Below are 18,969 nucleotides of genomic sequence, written 5' to 3' on the forward strand. Positions count from 1 at the left end.
AGAAATTATGAAACATCTTATGATCCCTGGGATGTTTAGCTTGCAATCCGTGTAGGGTAAATGTGTAAATTACATTTCAGAGTATGTTAGAATACATAATATGGGTTTTCTGAAAACCCAGGAAATAGGCGAGAATTTTCCTTCACTACCCTTGCTTTATACTTCATTAAACTTTATAAAATTGGAATTTGAGATAACTTGGACCCCTATTGATATCTTCAAGTATTTTGCTCCTTTATGTTACCTATTCCATTTGGATTTAGTGTAAAAATTAAAGTTTTCACTATAGTGGAAAATGTCAGCCTCACTAGGTAGACCAGAACCGGAAATTAACTCCACAGGCACACTAAAAAAAACAAAAAAAAAAAACCTTCCATTGAGATTGATTATAATAACAGAATCTTGCAAGTCTGATTGCACTGTATCTCCTCCTCCTTTTTATACTTAAGTGAATTAGGAAGCCTGGGCTGCTTCCAAATGTTATATCATTCTACAGCTTAAAAATATTTCAGCTCCTTTTGATACTTCAATATTTTCATCAAGGTCACCTTGCTTTAGTCTCTACAGAAAAGGAATTCCTTGTTAGAACAAGCAGAGACACGGAAAACAAATGACTCCCTATTTTGAAGCAAGTACTATAAATGATGGGATGAAACTCATTTCCCAACTTGAGTTAATAAGCAATGGGTAGTTGCAAAAGAGAGTAACAGCATATTGTCAGTAAGCTATATTGCAGCATTAGTATTCAAATAGCACTTTTTTGTGCCAATGAAAGTGAATCTTCTCATCTTTATTTGCGTTTCCCATGATTTACAAAGTAAGTCTTGTGTAACAGTTAAGCAGTTGCATTATAAATCCTTTGCTGGCATTCTAAACTCTGGCTACATTTTCACTGAAATGTTGTAGAGGTAATTGCACAAATTGCACTAAAGGGTTAGATCAAAGTATTTTGGTGAGCTTTGGGACCAGCAGGGTATATTGGTTAATATCTTTACATACGTAATTGTATTAAAAGCAAATAACCTATTTTATGGACAAAAACAATGTAAAACATTTTATTAGCTACCTTGGATAGAGATCCAGAAAATATAAAAACATTCTGAAACTAACATCAATATCTGGAAAGATACTGGGGGGGAAAACCAATCTGTGAACATCTAGAAACAAATAAAGCTATAACTAGTAGCCAGCACGGGTTTGTTATAAACAGATCGTGCCAAACCAATCTTATTTCATTGTTTGACAAAGTGACTAAATTAGTAGACCAGCAAAATGCTATGAACATACCATATTTAGATTTCAGCAAGGCATTTGATGAAGTAGACCACAACCTACCTCTTGGTAAGCTAGAAAAATGTGGTACAGACAGCATGGATTTGTAACTGGATGACAAACTGTACTCAACAAGTTGTCCTGAATAGGAAGTAAGCACTGGGGTACCACAAGATTCCATCTTGGGCCAAGTACTCTTCAATATATTATCTTATCAATGACTTAGATGAGGGAATAGAAGGGGAACGCATCAAATTTGCAGATGACACTAAACTGGCAGGAATAGCCAACACCCCAGAAGACAAGATCAAGGAAAAACCAAAGGTACAAGTACAGATTAAGCAAAACGTGGCTCAAAAACAGTAACTGTGTGAGGGGCCTTGGAGTCCTAGTGGGCAATCACTTAAATATGAGCCAGCAGTGTGTGGCAGCAGCGAGAAAAGCTAATACAATCCTTGGTTGTATAAACAGAGGCATAGAAATTAAATCACGGAAAGTGTTAGTACCACATTTTATAAAGCCTTAGTTAGATCAGACCTGGAATACTGAATCCAGTTTTGGTCACCAAAAAAAGATGTTGAGACTTTGGAAAAAGTGCAAAGAAGAGCAACTAAGATGATTAAAGGCCTTTCTAAACATAGGAAGAATGGTTGCAGTATTTGGGTTTGGCTAGTCTAGAGAAAAGAAGGCCTGGGAGGGGGGGGGTATCAGTATTCCAGTATTTGAGAAGCTGTCACAAAGAGAAGGGGGTTAATTTATTCTCCAAAGCACTAGAAGACAAGACAAGAAACACATGGATGGAAAGTAATCAAGGAGAGAAGACACCTAGAATTGAGAAGAAACTTCCTAAGAGTGAGGAAAATTAACCAGTTGAAAAGCTTGCCTTCAGGCATTGTGGGTGCTTCAAGAAGGTTTTTAAGAAGAGACTGGACAGTCACTTGTCTGAAATGTATAGGACAGTGATGGCCAACCTATTAGGCACAGAGTGCTCAAGCTGGAAAGGTGCGTATGCACGGCCGTGTGCACCAGAGCACTGGAAACCTGATTACCAGCTGGCCGGCGCGCATGCACATGTCAGAAACCTAACAACCAACTGGCTGAGTTGGGGCAATGGCGCACATGCACACAGAGAGGGCTCTGCATACCACCTCTGGCATATGTGCCATAAGTTTGCCATCACGGGTATAGGATCTAGAAGATCTCGGAGGTCCCTTCCAGTTCTATTTTGATTCATTATGAATAGGAACATAGAAACTAGGCTCCTACATTGCACTAAACCTTAATGTGGTTTTTTTTTTCTTTTTGCCTGTTGTATGAATTCAAACATTGCAATTTGTGAATCATAGAAATGGAAGGATGTATGGCTTGTCCCTTATTTAGTAAATCTCGGTTAAAACAATCAGTGGCTTAATATGAAGCATATTTATGCATAAATATGACCTAAAACATGATCTGTTGTCTACTAGATAACTAAAAGGGGACTCTAATTAAACAAATAAGTCAAAAGTATGTTACTTATTCATTTATTTCTTGTAGAAAATTTTGTGTGTGTGTGTGTGTGTATGGCAAAAGAGCTATACGTGGACTTGGGTAGTAACTGCAACTTTTCAAATAACTGTAACTGTCAGTCAGTCTTGCACTGAATTTTGATTTGTGTTGGATCAACTAGATAGATTTTTTAATAATCTGAGGAAAATAAAGGAACTGAAAAAGTCCTCTATAGTTGTAACCTTTTTTACCCTGTTTCCCTGAAAATAAGATCTCTCCGAATAATAAGCCCAATCAGGCTTTTGAGTGCATGTGCTAAAATAAGCCCTCCCCAAAAAATAAGTCCTCCCCAAAAATATTGCAATATAGCAGCAGCCATGAGGTGACCACACTCGCCGCCTCCTGCACCTCAAAAATAATAAGACCTCCCCAACAATAAAGCCAAATGCTTATTTTCGGGGTCAAAAGAAAATAAGACCCTGTCTTATTTTCGGGGAAATACAGATATATGATCCATAGCTATGAGGTACCTTCATCACATGGTTAGCATTTTTATTTTAATTTGCAATTGACTGTGACACCCTTTGACTGTGGGAAGTAAAATTTCAAAATATTCTTCACTGTGCACTTGTGCAACGACACACCTGATAATGACACTAAATATCACAGATGAAATCCTATGCAGTCTTTTTGTCAGCAAATGCTTACTTCCACAGCCTTCCCTACCATGTACCTGCTCTCAAGGTGAAATCACTGATGTTCTAAACTGGTTTTTCCACACATACATATATATTAACTGAGCAGATGATAGAATTGTGAAAGATAGCTGTTGCTCAGATTTTGCTAGTGGAAGAACTCAAAGTTTATGTAGTTGCCAGGAGTCAAGACACACAATTTACTAGATAAGCAACATTTGGAATCAAAGGTAAAATTCAATAAACTGTTGTACCTACTGAATCTAAAAGTGCAAGCTAATCTACACAAACAGCTGTGTTACCTCATATTTCATACATTTTTGATGTGGGTAAACACCTGAAAATATAGTTACAATTTGCTCAGGCTACTCATTCAATGTGTATTTATTGGGAAGTGCAAGTTTGTTCTGGAAAATAACATGGATCTCTGGAATCATTTTTGATCCAATATAAAATTGCAGTGATTCTTTGTGCAGGGATGGACAATATTCCAAATAATTTTACATATTAACCATATGTCAGCTTTTTAAGGCAGTCCAGACTATAGAATCAAAACCAAGAATATTAATACTGCCTATTGTAAGGTTATTGTAACTCTTGCAAGTCTAAAGGTTTTCCTGCTCTCCTTCCTTTACACTCCAGAATACTAGGGAGGTTACTGTCTAGCCCAGTGACGACTAACCTTTTTGTCACTGTGTGCTGAAAGCGCACCCAGGCGCCCATAAGACAATGCACATACAACCCACTCCCCATGTGCCCAGACCCCGAGCATGCATTCTGTCTCCTGCATGCTCCCCATGCCCCATGCATGCATGCCGTCTCCTGCATGCTCCCCATGCCCCATGCATGCATGGCAGAGACCCAAAAACCAACTGGCCGGGGGGAAGCGCTCACACATGCGCGATGGAGCTGAGCTGGGGCAACCGCTCGTGTGCCCACAGAGAGGGCTCTGCGTGCCACCTGTGGCACATGTGCCATAGGTTCAACATCACGGGTCTAGCCTATTCCTGGTTTGGACGTAGACTTCTTTGACTTAAACTTACTCTGTTGTCTAGGTTGCAACTCCTCCTCCTGTCTCTCAAGATTATTCTTGCAACCTATTAAACTATGCACATGTTATGGTTTGCAGAGATCCAGGGTCAGTGGCAGAATTTGATTCAGATCATGCATGTGCCTATATGTAGCTTCTGTTAGGAATATCTTAAAATAACTGTATCTTTTTGGAGGGTTTAGCTATTGTCCTCCACATCTGCTGTGTGATCTCAGAAAAAGACACATTTAATTTATGGGGTCCTCAACATGTTCCATGTGCAAATCTGAATGCCCTTCAAATCACACTGTGTCCTTTGAATTCACATCATAGTTCTACTGCCGTTATGGCAAACCTATGGCACGCGTGCCACAGGTGGCACACAGAGCCATATTTGCCAGCACGGCAGCCCTCAGCTCCGGCGTGCATGTGCACTCTGGCCCGCTGATTTTCGGCCTTCCAGAAAGCTAGGGGAGGCCATTTTCACCCTCCCCAGGATTCAGGAAAGCCTCCGGAGCTTAGAGAGGGGGGGAAAACAGGCCCAACTGGTCAACCAGAAGTTAGTTTCATGGATAGAATTTTGACACACCTTTAGAAAAAGGTTAGCTATCAATGTTCTACTGCATGTACTATTTTTGCTAAGGAGTTTATTGTTTGGCTATTTGCTGTATAATCAAATTATTGAAAGGTCTTTTTTTCTGGAAAACATTCATTTTAAGTTTAAGCACAAATTTGCCATGCGATCTATAAGATTATGCCCCTTGATCAACTATGGTGCTTCATGGATTGCTTCATGGACTATAAACAAAAACACAACTTTATGATTACTAATTTTTTATCTTTTGTTGGGTTTCACATCTCTCGTGATATCATGGCAGGCTATTATATTTCCACTGATATCATGGTTGATGCTGTTTCAAAGATTTTTAAATAAACATGTGCAGTGAGGAGAAACAAATATAAACAGCAATAAGCTTTTCTATATTTGTGCCTCTGGAATATGTGACTGAGTAGAAGATTAGATTCTGTTGAGTTAATATTATCTAGACCAGGGGTCTCCAACCTTGGCAACTTTACGATTTGTGGACTTCAACTCCCAGAATTCCTCAGCCAACTATGCTATGCTCTAGACTGATCTAGACTAACAGACATTTGTAACACTGATTATGTACAAAACTGTAGAAAAGTCTGCCTATTGGCTAGAATCCAGTCTTCTTCAACAGGGGTCCCAACCCCCAGTTCACAGACTGCTACCGATCCGTGGCCTGTTGGAAATCAGGCCGCACAAACAGCAGGTAAATATGCAAAACTCCATTTGCACATGTGCATCATTAGGTTGCATGCATGAAACCACCACCACCACCCCGTGCTGTCCAAGAAAAGGGCCTTTATCACATCAGAAATGCTATGAAACTTTTCCAAGGCCCAAGTATTAAAAAAAGAAATTTGCTGGCCAGGACTAGAAAATACAGCCTTTCTATTATCCATCATCATACATACATGACATTTTTTTGTTTTTGTTCAGGATCATCTCTCCCTTATTTTCATATGTTAGTATATGTCCCTATCACTTTTGCAAAAGATATAGTTTTCTCTCTCCCTCCTTATTTTCCAGACCTCGTTTCTTAATATTTTATTAATCTGAGAAGATTGTAGCTTTTCTTTCTTTCTTTTTAACATTGTCCTCTTTTCTACATTATTATTTTATCTCCTTTTAATTTTTTTTACTAACATTATAATTCAGCAAACACATGAGACTGAATGAAAAAATAAATACCAAGCTTAGATTATGTTTTCATATTTTATTTTCTGAAAGGTATGTCTTAAAAGAACTATATTGTAATGATTGCTGTAGATATTCGAATATGTGACTGCAGTGAGAAGGACATTTTTGTAGTGAAAATCTGATTATTTTTAATTGGCATTTTACCAATAATCCTCATCCTTTAAAAAAAAAAAAGCTCATACATGTCTCTTTATTTCCTACTATTGAGAATCAATCTTTGTTAATGGAGTTGTCTCCCTCTTTTCTATCTCTTTCTATTGTTCTCTCCTGCTGTCTTGGCTTTCTGTTCCTCCATAAATCCTCATTTTCACCCCTTACCCAAATCTGTCCTATGTTTTATCCAATATATAATTTGATTTCCCAACAACAGTCATGTTACAAGATTGATTTGATGGAATGCCTGCCATGGAAATGTTTTATTGACCAGGTGTAACACATTCGATAAGAATATCAACCAAGACAGAGGGAACCAGTAACTTTTCATCTACTGGTATTACTAGATGAGATTTTAAATTCTGGATTCTGGAGACTATTATTATCCTACAGCTGTCAAACTCTGATCTCAGATACATTGCATATACTTTAACTTATACACTGCATATGCTGTAATTTGCTTGGTTTTGCTAATTGCTACTACATAGGACCAATTTGCAAATACAAGAGAGGGAGATCATAGACTTTAAGAAAATGAAATTTAATAGGGCAATGATATGAAGTTTTCTATGGTAGATTAAGATAATGAGAGAAGAAACCTATAAATGGTAATTTATGAAGGTTAAGAACTAAAAACACAATTGCAAATAATTCTAAAATGAAAGAAAGACAGAAGAAGCCAAAGTGATTGCAGAAAAGGCTTAGTGAAGATTAAAAAAAAAGCAAAAGAAGGCATGGAAAAGATGGACAGTTATCTAGAAAGAATATACCACACTAATTCAGAATACTACAGATACAGTATTGTTAATATGAATTGAATTGTTGAAGGAAAACACAAAGGATGTTCTCAAAATAAAAGTAATAAGTATACAGTAAAACTTCCGTAACAAATCTCACTTTCATGGAAATCAAATGCAAAAGAATTAGACCAAATTTACATTCTTAATTGCTAAAGGAATGGACGTCCATTGTTCCTTTTCTAAAAAAAGTGCATTGCTTCTGAGCTCTGACCAGACAATTTATCCAGTTGCACTCATTTGCATAATTATATGGTCAACGTTTTATGTTTATGTCAATCTACTTTGTGTATGTGTGCCAGGGGTGGGTTTCAACCGGTTCGCGATGGTCCCCGCGAACTGGTTGGTCGGCGAACCCAGAAGCAAGTAACTTCTGGGAACGGCGAAGGGCCCCCCTGCCTGCCCGTGCTCCTTACCCGGTTTTGACGAGTTCTGCGCTTCCACACATGCGCAGGATGCATACAGCGCCTGCGTGATTCTCCAGGAGCAGCTGGAGCATCGCACAGATGCTAGTACGCATGCATGCACTGCACGCGTGCACGAGGACGCCGCCGGCCCCGTTCCAACCGAACCGGTTGGAACAGGGTGAGAAACCCACCCCTGATGTGTGCATGCATGCGTGCATGTGCCTCTGAGTCAGTTTTGACTCCTGGTGACTGCCTGGTCAAGTCAGGTTTTCTTGGCAAAGTTTCCCAAAAGTGATTTGCCATTGCCTCCTTCCTAGGGCTGAGAGATAATGATTGATCCAAGGTCACCTAGTTGGCTTTGTACCTGTGGAGGGACTAGAACTCACAGGTTCTAGTTTCTACCCAAGTATCTTTAGCCACAATATCAAACTGGATCTCATATAATTTGCACAAGCATGATACAAATGTCATCTTTGTCATATTATATAAATTACTCTAACTCTGTATTAACGACTTTGGATTTAACAGGCACTGCTTCTTCAAAGTGGTCACTTAAATAAGATTTTTATGGTATCAGCTGCTCAGTGATGATAGTTGGGTAATAGGCAACAAAGAACATGGGTAACAAAGAAATGTTCCACCAGGAAGTTATGAAGAGCAGAATAATGGAAGTTTGAGATTGATAAAAGCCTGGTATGATTTTGATTAATGCCATCTGTGCTGGAGTGAAAGACTCTTGAAGACTCTTGTTTTAAAATTTTACATAAAAAACTCTATTTGGGAGCAACCTTGTGAGCAGCTGTTTTGAACCCTACCTCATGTCCCTTCCTTGAATTGACTTTTTGGGCTCTGACCCAGTTTGTACTTCACTCCTTATTATAATTTTTTTGACTGGACCTATCCGGCTTGAACGGCTTTTGGCCTATCTATGAACTATACCCGGCCTTTGGCTAGGTGTGCAACATGAAGAAATTTTAACCCAACTCTGCTAAAATTTCTTCTTATTTTCTTACACAAAACATTCTTCTTATTTGTTATGTTTTTATTCCATCTTATCTTTCTCAGTAGTTTTGTTCCATTTTTCTCTTCTTAAAAGCCTGGGTGATAGATTAGGCTGAGAAGTAATGATTTACTAAAGTTCACCCAATAGTTGACCTTCATATTTAAGTAATCCTTTAAATCCAAATCTTCCAATTCATAGACCACCACAATTATTACCCCTTTCTTACCAATGTATCTGACCAGGAAATAGGATGCTGCATGTATGACATACAATTTGAAATTAAGACAAAATGGAACATAATTATCTGAGATTCACTGTAGTCTTCCATGCTAAATGGTTGTAATGTAAAATAATTAAAATTCTTCATAACTTGAAACCAGGACTGTATTTTTGTACTCTGTTAAGTATCTTGCCAATCCCATTTCTGGACTGTGAAATTAAAATAAAAAAACAATTGCTTAGTTTTTAATTGGCTTAGATATTGTATATTGAACTATGAAAATGAAGGTAAGCTAGTTTGTAAACAATCTGCAGATAATAGCAATAGCAGTTAGACTTATATACCGCTTCATAGGGCTTTCAGCCCTCTCTAAGCAGTTTACAGAGTCAGCATATTGCCCCCAACAATCCGGGTCCTCATTTTACCCACCTCTGAAGGATGGAAGGCTGAGTCAACCTTGAGCCGGTGAGATTTGAACAGCCGAACTGCAGAACTAGCAGTCAGCTGAAGTAGCCTGCAGTACTGCACTCTAACCACTGCGCCACTGCGCCACGTGCAGGTAAGATACTGTACATATTAACACTGATTAAAATAAGATCATTCAGGGATATGTTTCCTGTAATTAAAAATATACCTAGTGCTATCAGAAGTTTTTCTCCTCACAAGTCTTGAAACCCAAGGCAATTGCTGACTGACAGTATTGCTAATAGGGGACAGTTAGGCTCAGCACCTCTCAATCCAGTGAGAGATTTAAGAGCCCACTGAATTACTGATACACTTGTTTTTCTTCCTGAAGGTTGTTCTTCTATTGATTTCAGGTTTGCTTGTGGAGTGATATGGAGAAGGACTGCTTACTGAGTATCTGTACTGTATAAGAGTTTTCTGCTTTTAAGAAATGTCTAAAGAAATAGTTTATGTGGGGAAGAAAGAGCTGTATTAACAGTTTTATAAGTGTTTTTGCAGCTTGCTCTGGCAGAAGGTAAAATAAAATCCTAATGGAGAATTTAAAGGAAATTGGTCTCCGTTGTCATTCATGCCTCTTTTTCTCTTCCTCCCTCGTTTTTTCTTTGCTTTAGAAGCCAGTATATCTAACTATGCAAATAACTCACAATCAGATAAAGTTGCAGGCTTGCAGAATATACTTGCTAAATATTTTTCATGATGTGAGAACTCTTGAACCAAACTACCTGTTGTTTGATGTAGGCATCTCCTAACTCTAGACTGATACGTATACTATATATGTAAAGAAAATCTACTTTTAAAAAAATTGGAAGAAGTACACCTGGGATTGTGTTATTTCCTATGAAGGAGAGGGACTATTTTTGTGTACTGTATAAATAATATTGTTCCCTGTTATTTAGAAATTCCATTGTATTCAGTGAGGTCTGCTTAATAACTGCATATGGGACTGGCTTCCTCCTTTCACCCCCCTTTAATAGACAATTACAAGATTGTTCTTCCCCCAAGAGATATTAGATAAAAGGTAAGGATTGCATTGAGCAGAGCTCAGTTCCTGATGACTTCATACAATCACTGAAATCAAAGCAGAACTAGAGGGCACGGCCTGAGGTTTGGATGGCATGGCTTTCTGTGATTTGCTAAAGTTAAGGATAGCGTAGCTTTTAAAAATCATTATAGTAGATGGGCCATATTGAAAAATGGAATAGATATGAATCTAGATACAAAAATGCCTCTATGAGTCTCAGCACAATAGCATGTTATAGAAAAGAAACAGCAGACAAAGAGAGGTGGTTCCCATATAGCGAGAAGGATAATTTTATTTATTTATTTTAGGAAATTTATATTGCCACCTATTCGCACATGGCGACTCAAGGCAGCTCACAGGCAGTGGTGGGCTGATATCCCATTTCCTTGAATAGTCAGGTTTGCTTTGTAATCATATAGAAGTTGTTTACTACACTACGGTACATCTATGGGGACACTTGGAACCTTCCCGCCTCACCTGCTGCCCAGGGATTCCTTGGTAGTCATTCTTTCGAGTACAAACCAGAATTAAATTTGTTTATCTTTTGCAATCAGCCAAGGCTAGCCAAATTACTCTGAAACGTTTCAAAAACACGTGAATAAAAGACATGCATTAATACCTTGGTTAACATTAACATGGCTGGCACGAAAACGAATACAGTCAGCAACCTTCCTCCTACATCTCTTCCCCCCCAAAATTAGGTTCTTGAGTTAGCTATTCATTAAAATATCAGCATTGTTGCACTGTGTAATTTAGTAATTAGGAGTATAGTTTATATTCTAGGAAAGAAAAAAGAGAATGTAATTCTTTTGCTAAGAAATATTTATAAAAATACAAAAATACAATTAGAAGATTCCCTGCACATGCCTCACTTTGCATAATAGCTTATCTGCTTTTTGTTTGGAGCAGATTAGATAAAGGTTAGAGGAAATAAAGTGCAATTTTGCAATGAATGGACTTCAGACCTTTCTCCTGAATTTAACAGAGTAGAAGATGATGTATCTGATAATATTCCTATGTGAAATAAAAGAGGTAAGCCTTCCCATTCCCCCCTCCCTTTCTTAAATACCTTTCTTAAGGTATTTAAATGGGTATTCAGTGAGTCAGAGCAATACTTCAGCCTCCAGCATTATAAATAAGATGAGCCTCATTGATCCTTATTTTAGATTCAACCATTAGTATAAAGCTATACCATTAATTAAATAGTAAAGAATTGATTTTTTAATAGTATGAGGAGAGATCAATAGACAGTTAATAGTTTAAAAGTAGCTGACTAAGCATTTTCATCTGGCTTTCAGTAACCATAACTTATTTCTTTATGTATCCTTCTTGATTGCCTACTTTCACAATTAGAATTTAGACACTACATCAGTACCAATGATACCCACGTTTATAACTTTTATTTTTAGATAAACAAGTTTTCTTTTTTGACGTCTTCCATACTTTGTCATGGATAACTCAAAAAGATTGCTTAACATCATCTGGTAGATTTGATGGTTCCTATTCCAGTGACATGGGGCATTTATTAATCCAGACCTTAGAGGTCTCTTGCTTAATCTATGGGCAGGTCCTCCTTTACCCTCTCTTTAACTGAGTGATTTTTTTCCCAGTGAAACCAATCTATCAGAGCAACCTGGCCTACCCAATTATGGGAAGGAGTATTCTGCTTCCGCTTTCGCCTTTGAGCCCCAATCCAGGAGCCTTCACAGACAGTCACTTTTGTGACAAACTATTTTTGTGTTTAATTCATGTTTATGACCAAGAAATAAAGGGAGACTAGTATAGATCTATTTTAAGCTATTTAGCTCTCATCTATGGCTAGCTGATGAGATCGTTGGCTAGTTGATGAGAGCTAAATAGTTTGAAACAGTGGTGGGATTCAAATAATTTAACCACCAGTTCTTTGCTCTAATGACCAGCTAGGTAGGTGTGGCTTGGTGGTCATGTGACTGGGCAGGTGTGGTCAATTCAACGTCACTCATGTCTATGGGCGCTTCGCCTTAACTGTTACAATGTAATAAGGGTTAACCGGAGAGGCAGTTTCTGTAAGCAGTTGCGCTCCTTCCTGGATCGGGATGCTCTGTGCACAGTCACTCATGCCCTCGTCCTTTCTCACCTGGACTACTGTAACACTCTCTACATGGGGTTACCCTTGAAGAACACCCGGAAGCTTCAACTGGTCCAGAATGTGGCTGCGCAGGTTATCATGGGGGCACCTAGGTGCTCCCATGTTACACCCCTTTTAGGTGGCCTGCACTGGTTGCCGGTTGTCTTCCGGGTGCGATTCAAGGTACTAATTATGACCTTTAAAGCACTCCATGGCTTAGGCCCAGGGTACCGGTGAGACCACCTACTGCCACCGGTAGCCTCCCATCGTCCAGTGCGATCCCACAGAGTTGGCCTCCTCAGGGTGCCATCAGCCAGACAGTGTCGGCTAGTGACCCCAGGGGGATACCCTTCTCTGTGGGAGCACCTTCCCTTTGGAATGAGCTGTCCCCGGAGCTTCGTATAATCCCCGACCTCTGGTCCTTCCAATGCGCCCTAAAAAGTTGGCTTTTCCAGCAAGCCAGCGTGGCCTGAACAAAACAAAATAAATTATTAATCACTGTTAATTTGAATTTTTTTTAAAAAAATGTCATTGCCAATTTTAATTGGGTTTGGGATATTCTATTTTTTTTTAACTTTTGTATTATGTGTTTCTTTTAATGTTGTACGCTGCCCTGAGTCCTTGGGAGAAGGGCGGCATATAAATCTAATAAACCTAAACCTAAGCAGGGCAATAAAGATTAGGCTAGAAACAACACCAGAATGTTTCCTTCCTGTCTTCCTTACAGGATTAGCCCTGTAAAGTGGAAAAAACAAAATGAGATTTCTTCCAACAACCGGTTCTGCGAACTGCTTAGAAAGTTAACAACTGTTCTCGTGGATAGGTGCGAACTGGCTGAATCCCATCACTGGCTTGAAATAGATATATACTAGTTTCACTTTATTTCTTTGTAGGGAAACATAAATTCAACTCTCTATAACTACTAACTTTGATCAGAAACTTTTGTTGTATCCTTTGCTTTGGACTCCATCATTTTTGACAATGTTTCGCAGGGCTTTAAGCTGGCTCCCTGTTAGCCACTGCCCTAAAATTGGCTGTTTCCCACGGTCTGTTTAAGATCCTCCCTTGGTAGGATGTATTTAAACATGATCCATACAACAAGGGCTTATTTCTGCTTTCTTTTTGTCTGTTGCTCAATTAGACTTGCATGCATTTCAGGAACTTGGTCTTCAATTATAGAATTCTCTCTCTGCCTTCTACCCCCTCCACTACCCTATCTCACATCCTCGGGTGCATTTAAAAAGTTATTTGAAAATCTGTTTATTCAGTAAAGTAGATTGATCGATGGAAGGGATTGTGAGCAGATTCTGAGAATGGCAGCAGGGCTAAATTACTTTAAATTGCATTAGTAAAGTTAAATGGCAGATAGGCTTAGGCTTTTATAATTGTACAATACTATTTTCATTGTGATTTTAGATATATGTTAATTTTATTCTTTTTTGTATAATCTTAACTGCTGCTTAATTTTTATTTGTTAATTTCTACCATGATTGAATCCTAATCTAGGGGAGGGCACTTTATAAATAAAATGTTTAATAAAAATATAATACACAGTTAGCCAAGTCTTCTGTTTTCAGAATTTGTTCTGAGGAAAAGATGTTGTGTCCTTTAATTGGACCTCCTTCTAGCCTTGTGAATGAAGTCTAGTCTTGTGAATAATTGAGTCATTATGAAATGACTCAATTATTGTCTATTTTTTCTATATGGAAAGTTCCATAACTTGTATTCTTCAACTAAATAGTATCAACGTTACAGCAGAATTTTTATCACAGATCAAATAGTTCAACAAAATGTATTTCTGGCACTAAGTCATTGTTTAGATGAAAGGACAGTCTCTTAAGAATTTAAATATTATCATTTCCTAGTCTGTAATTTATTTCTTGAGTCTTAAATTCCACCATATTTTATTATATTTTATTGATTGATTTTAGCAATGTAGCTATACAACACTTCCCTTGAAATGTAATGAGGAAGCTTTTAAAGGGAAAGTATTAGGGGAAAAGCTAATCCCGAAAAGTATGTAATCTTTGTTTGATACAATACTATAGAGATAATTCCAACCAGGACTGACTCTACAATAGAAAATAAAGCTCAAGCAATCCGCTTATAGTGTCCTCAGATACAGATGAAAGTCCTTAATGGAATAAAGAAGGATCCAGATAATTATCTTGGTTGCGTTAACTCTCATCCTTTGAGCAGGTTAGTTTTCACTGACGTAATTTCCATTGTTTGGAAATCTGTCTTGATATTTGCAAAAAATAAACTGCCTATGTTTTTTCTGAAATATGAAGATGTACCAAACAGAAGTTATATTTATTTTCTGTGCATATAAGTACACCTAACTTGCAAGACTATTACAAGAGCATTAACTTGTAGGAATAAACAAACTGAGAAGTGTAAGATAAAGAAATTGGGAATGTAGAGAAGTAGATTTATCTAATGATAAAGTGATTCAGGGAAAACATTAAGTGTCTTAAAATATAAAAAATTCATTTTGCAAGTTTTGTTTTATTTATTTATTATTAGGAAAAGAGTGGTCTTTTTAACAATTATTTTATTAAAGATTGTACCATATATACCTTTTAATTTAATTATTAAGATAGTTTCTTTTGTATGTCCAGTGTAATATCCTTTTCTATATCATTCTTACAGTCTGTCATTTTTAAATCTACTTTCAGTTCAGCTTTGATCTTTTACCTCTTCCATAACATCTTTTAGACACAGTCTATCTATAGAGGAAAGCACTCTTAAAATTAAGTTGGGATCTATTATTCAAAAATATCCTTCAATATGTCCAATTAAAATAGTTTGCTTCATTCTGTACTTGTAAATCAAGTGTGAGTTTTATTCTCCATTATTTATAATCTTTAGTTCACTTTAGTTCCCTCAAGTATCCAATTTATAAAGTTTCATTGTTTTTAAGTTCAAAACAAATGCATTTTGCACATTTTATAGAATAAACATAAACAGAATAACATAGTTGGAAGGGACCTTGAGGTCTTTTTATCCCATTTCTTGCTCAAGCAGGAAATCCTGTACAATTTCACATAAATGGTTGTCCAATCTCAATGTGGAGCACTCACAACTTCTGACAAGTCGTTTCACTGCTAAATTGTTCTGTCACAAAATTTCTCCTTAGTTCTAGGTAGATTATTTTCAAAAAACAATCTTTAAAATTAATTCCAAAATCTTATTTCAAATTTATCTGGATCATTAATCCATTTGTAACTTTCTAAAATCAAAGTTTCAACCACCCTTTTGCAGTTTATTCTAATTTTTATAATTAAGGATCATTAAGGATAGAAGAAAAATCATTATCAAACTTGTCAATCCAAAGATTCCTTATAGCTGAAAAGCAGTTCAAGGAATTTCTGAAAGTGATTATAAAAGGAAGTATGCAAACTTAGTGTCCTTTCAGAGGAAATTTGAGCAAGATGACCCTTCTGTCATCTCCCAGAGTTCTGTTGGAGATTGCTTTCTTTCAGTTTCCTTGCGAAGGGCAGCTGCCTGAAGCGCTTATGGACAATTTTAAGCCCTCTTCCTGTTACTGTCTCCAGTCCATAATTTATTTTCTAGAAATGCAGATTTTTTGGAGGATTATTTTGTTACGTTTCTTTTTATGACATTGGTTAAAGATGATATCTCATAAATAGATATATATACCTTTTGCACAATATTGCACCACTTTCCAGTTTCATAAAATCCTAGAGCCTGTTGAGCAAAGTTACCATGTTGGACTGGAACCCAGGAAACATTGATTCAATTTTTAACTTCAGCTGTAGAAGCTTAGGACCAGAGAACCTAACCTGTTCTCACAAGGACAAATTGGAAGAGTTAAGAACTATAAGAAAACTCAAAAGAATAATAATAAAAAAGGGAAAAATATGGGAGCATTTCTGAAACAGCAATTTTACATATTTACTCTGAGAAAATGTCCAACTTCATGTTTAGTTTGGTTCTTTGCTGACTTCCACATTATGCTGAAAAAGCCGTTTCCTTCCCAAATGTGCATTTGATAAATCACCAAGAGCCTCAGCTGGATTAAGAATGTTTAGCCCTTCCTTTCCCTTCACTTATCCCTGTAAATCCACCTCACAAGACTCGTTTGTCACCATTCACATATGGGCTTAGTGCTGGTTTTGGAGTCTGGAGAAAAATGCCATGCCTTAAAACATGTCTACATACAAAAGGCATCGAATAAAAAAGAGGTAAAGACCTGACCTGCAAATCCAACTTTATAAGGAAAATAAGATTAAGTCCAACATCAACTGTTTTGTGGCTCCGAAGTCTACATAGATCAGCGTTACCGAAACTTGGAGTAGGTTTTATGATTTGATCTAATTACAGTGCAGAAATTGTGACTCACTCGTTCCTTTGATTTTGAACAGATCAATTATCTACCAGCTTTTCCCTTTGGACATTAAATGTTTTTAGTTATGGTCAAACTGGAGTAGGATGATACACTTTTCACTTGAATTATAGTAATGATTTGTGTTGTGAGGACTGATGGAGTGGAGGCGATTGGCAGAGCCAAGTTGGGCAGTGGAACCAAGAAATTGCAGTACATATTTCTTTTAAAAGTTCCTAAAGAAAGATAAGCAAAATACATCACAGTTAAAGAGCAATTAATAAAACATTGGAACAGAGTCTCATTCATAATGATTTAGAAGAAATAGTCAGGAAGGAAGTTTGCAGTGGGTTTTTTTCTTCAGATTTTGAACTAAAGCTTTTCTTCTTTTGTCCTCATTTGTCCTTTTCTGTATAGATTGTTACCTGAACAGAGGCACTGTTAAACAACTTGAGCAAAGAGTGTCTTAAATATGTTAAAAACAACAAATAACATTCAATTTCAGAAAGGTTTTTACAGTGAAGAAGGAACAATGCCTTTAAATCTTTAAAGCAAGTTCTTTAACTCTATAGCAACTGTTCTACACACAGAAAGGACAGGAGTGACAGTGATCTTTACATTACAATATGGATTTTGTATATTGTTTTCCAGAAAATAGTATATTGAAGTACGTACACACACACACACACACACACACACACACAGTATGTGACCAGCACATATATGAGAAGGATCACACGGAGGCTCCTTCAAGCTGGTAATAGGAGCAGCCACAGAACCAGAGACCACAGCTTGGTGAGTTGCTAGAGCAGTGTTTCTCAACCTTGGCAACTTGAAGATGCCCGGACTTCAACTCCCAGAATTCCCCAGCCAGCATTTGCTGGCTGGGGAATTCTGGGAGTTGAAGTCCAGACATCTTCAAGTTGCCAAGGTTGAGAAACACTGTGCTAGAAGATGGTGGGCATGAGAAGAAACAGGTGTACTGTGTGCCAGAAAGTTCTATCATGGAGAAATAGTCCCTACTGATTTGTTAGTATCTGGTTCCTAAAAGCCTGCCGTCTGATTGGGTCACTGAAGTTCATAACTACAAGTATAGAGATTTGCTTCCTCTTCTTCTCTCCCTCTCAAGTTTTCATTCAGCATTGGCCCTCAGTGGCAAGTTTCCAGGTCCCAAAGCTACTGTAATTTGCCAAAAAATTTAGGCAGGAAACAAGGAAAGAGGAAGTTGCTAAATGCATGAGAAGTGAGAATCAAAAAAGCTGCAGAAACTCAGTGTGTTTGCAAATGAGTGCAATGTTACATACCTCCCAAACACAGCTTAGTACCACATCCCAAAGATAAAACACAATTTTAATGTTAAAATCAGGGATGGGTTGCTACGGGTTCGGCGGGTTCGGGAGAACCAGTAGCTAGCATTATGGCTGGTTCGGAGAACCTTCAAATCCCACCCTTGGCTGGCCCACCCCACCCCTCCCAGAAATCTCTATGCAGCCCATTTTGGATGTGAGGTAAGTGCAGGGCCCTCGTAGAGGCTCAGGGAGGGTGAAGACTTCTGGGTCTCCCAGAAATTCCGGAAGGCCGGAAACAGGCCAGTTTCTGGCCTCTGGAGGGCCTCCGGAGCCAGGGGGAGGACGTTTCTGCTCTCCCAGACGCTTGAGGAAAGCCTCCAGAACCTGGAGAAAGCAAAAAACACCCCCCCAACCCCAGTGCAAGAGGCCAAGCAGGCCACACCCACCATGGCCATGCCCAGCCAGCAACGGGGCAGAGAACTTGTTGCTGAAATTTTTGAAGCCCACCCTTGGTTAAAATACCATACTTTACAGTATCTATTTCAAACACAATTCCAAAACTTTTTTTCCTGTTTAGTTTTCTCTCCTTTTGCAATTGTGTCCTGTTGTGAGGTAAAAGTCCAAGAAGATCCAGCCTTAGTTCTTGGTTAGAATAGGCCAGAGAAGGACAGTGGAGTAAATCTAATTATCAGTGTTTGAAGTCTGACTCAAGTCTAATATTTGGAAGATATGTTCTTTCTGTTAGGGTGGAGCTAAAAAACCAGTTGTGGTTTTGGTTTTAGAAGGCACCATTTGTGCCAGGAATGATAATTTTTGAATCTGAGAAGAAAATATTCAGAGCTGGAGCCATAGGACAAATGGGAACTGTGTCAAGGGCTGGAGCTGTTT

At 38.0% G+C, this 18,969-nt stretch overlaps 1 protein-coding gene across 1 annotated transcript in view; it reads right to left on the reverse strand.

The window, feature by feature from the left end:
• Positions 1-18,969, reverse strand: part of MGAT4B (alpha-1,3-mannosyl-glycoprotein 4-beta-N-acetylglucosaminyltransferase B) — a 120,855-nt gene that overhangs the window by 68,900 nt on the left and 32,986 nt on the right. The window lies entirely within an intron of this gene.

This window comes from Thamnophis elegans, chromosome 2 (genome assembly GCF_009769535.1).
Source record: "Thamnophis elegans isolate rThaEle1 chromosome 2, rThaEle1.pri, whole genome shotgun sequence".
NCBI classification, from domain to species: Eukaryota; Metazoa; Chordata; class Lepidosauria; order Squamata; family Colubridae; genus Thamnophis; species Thamnophis elegans.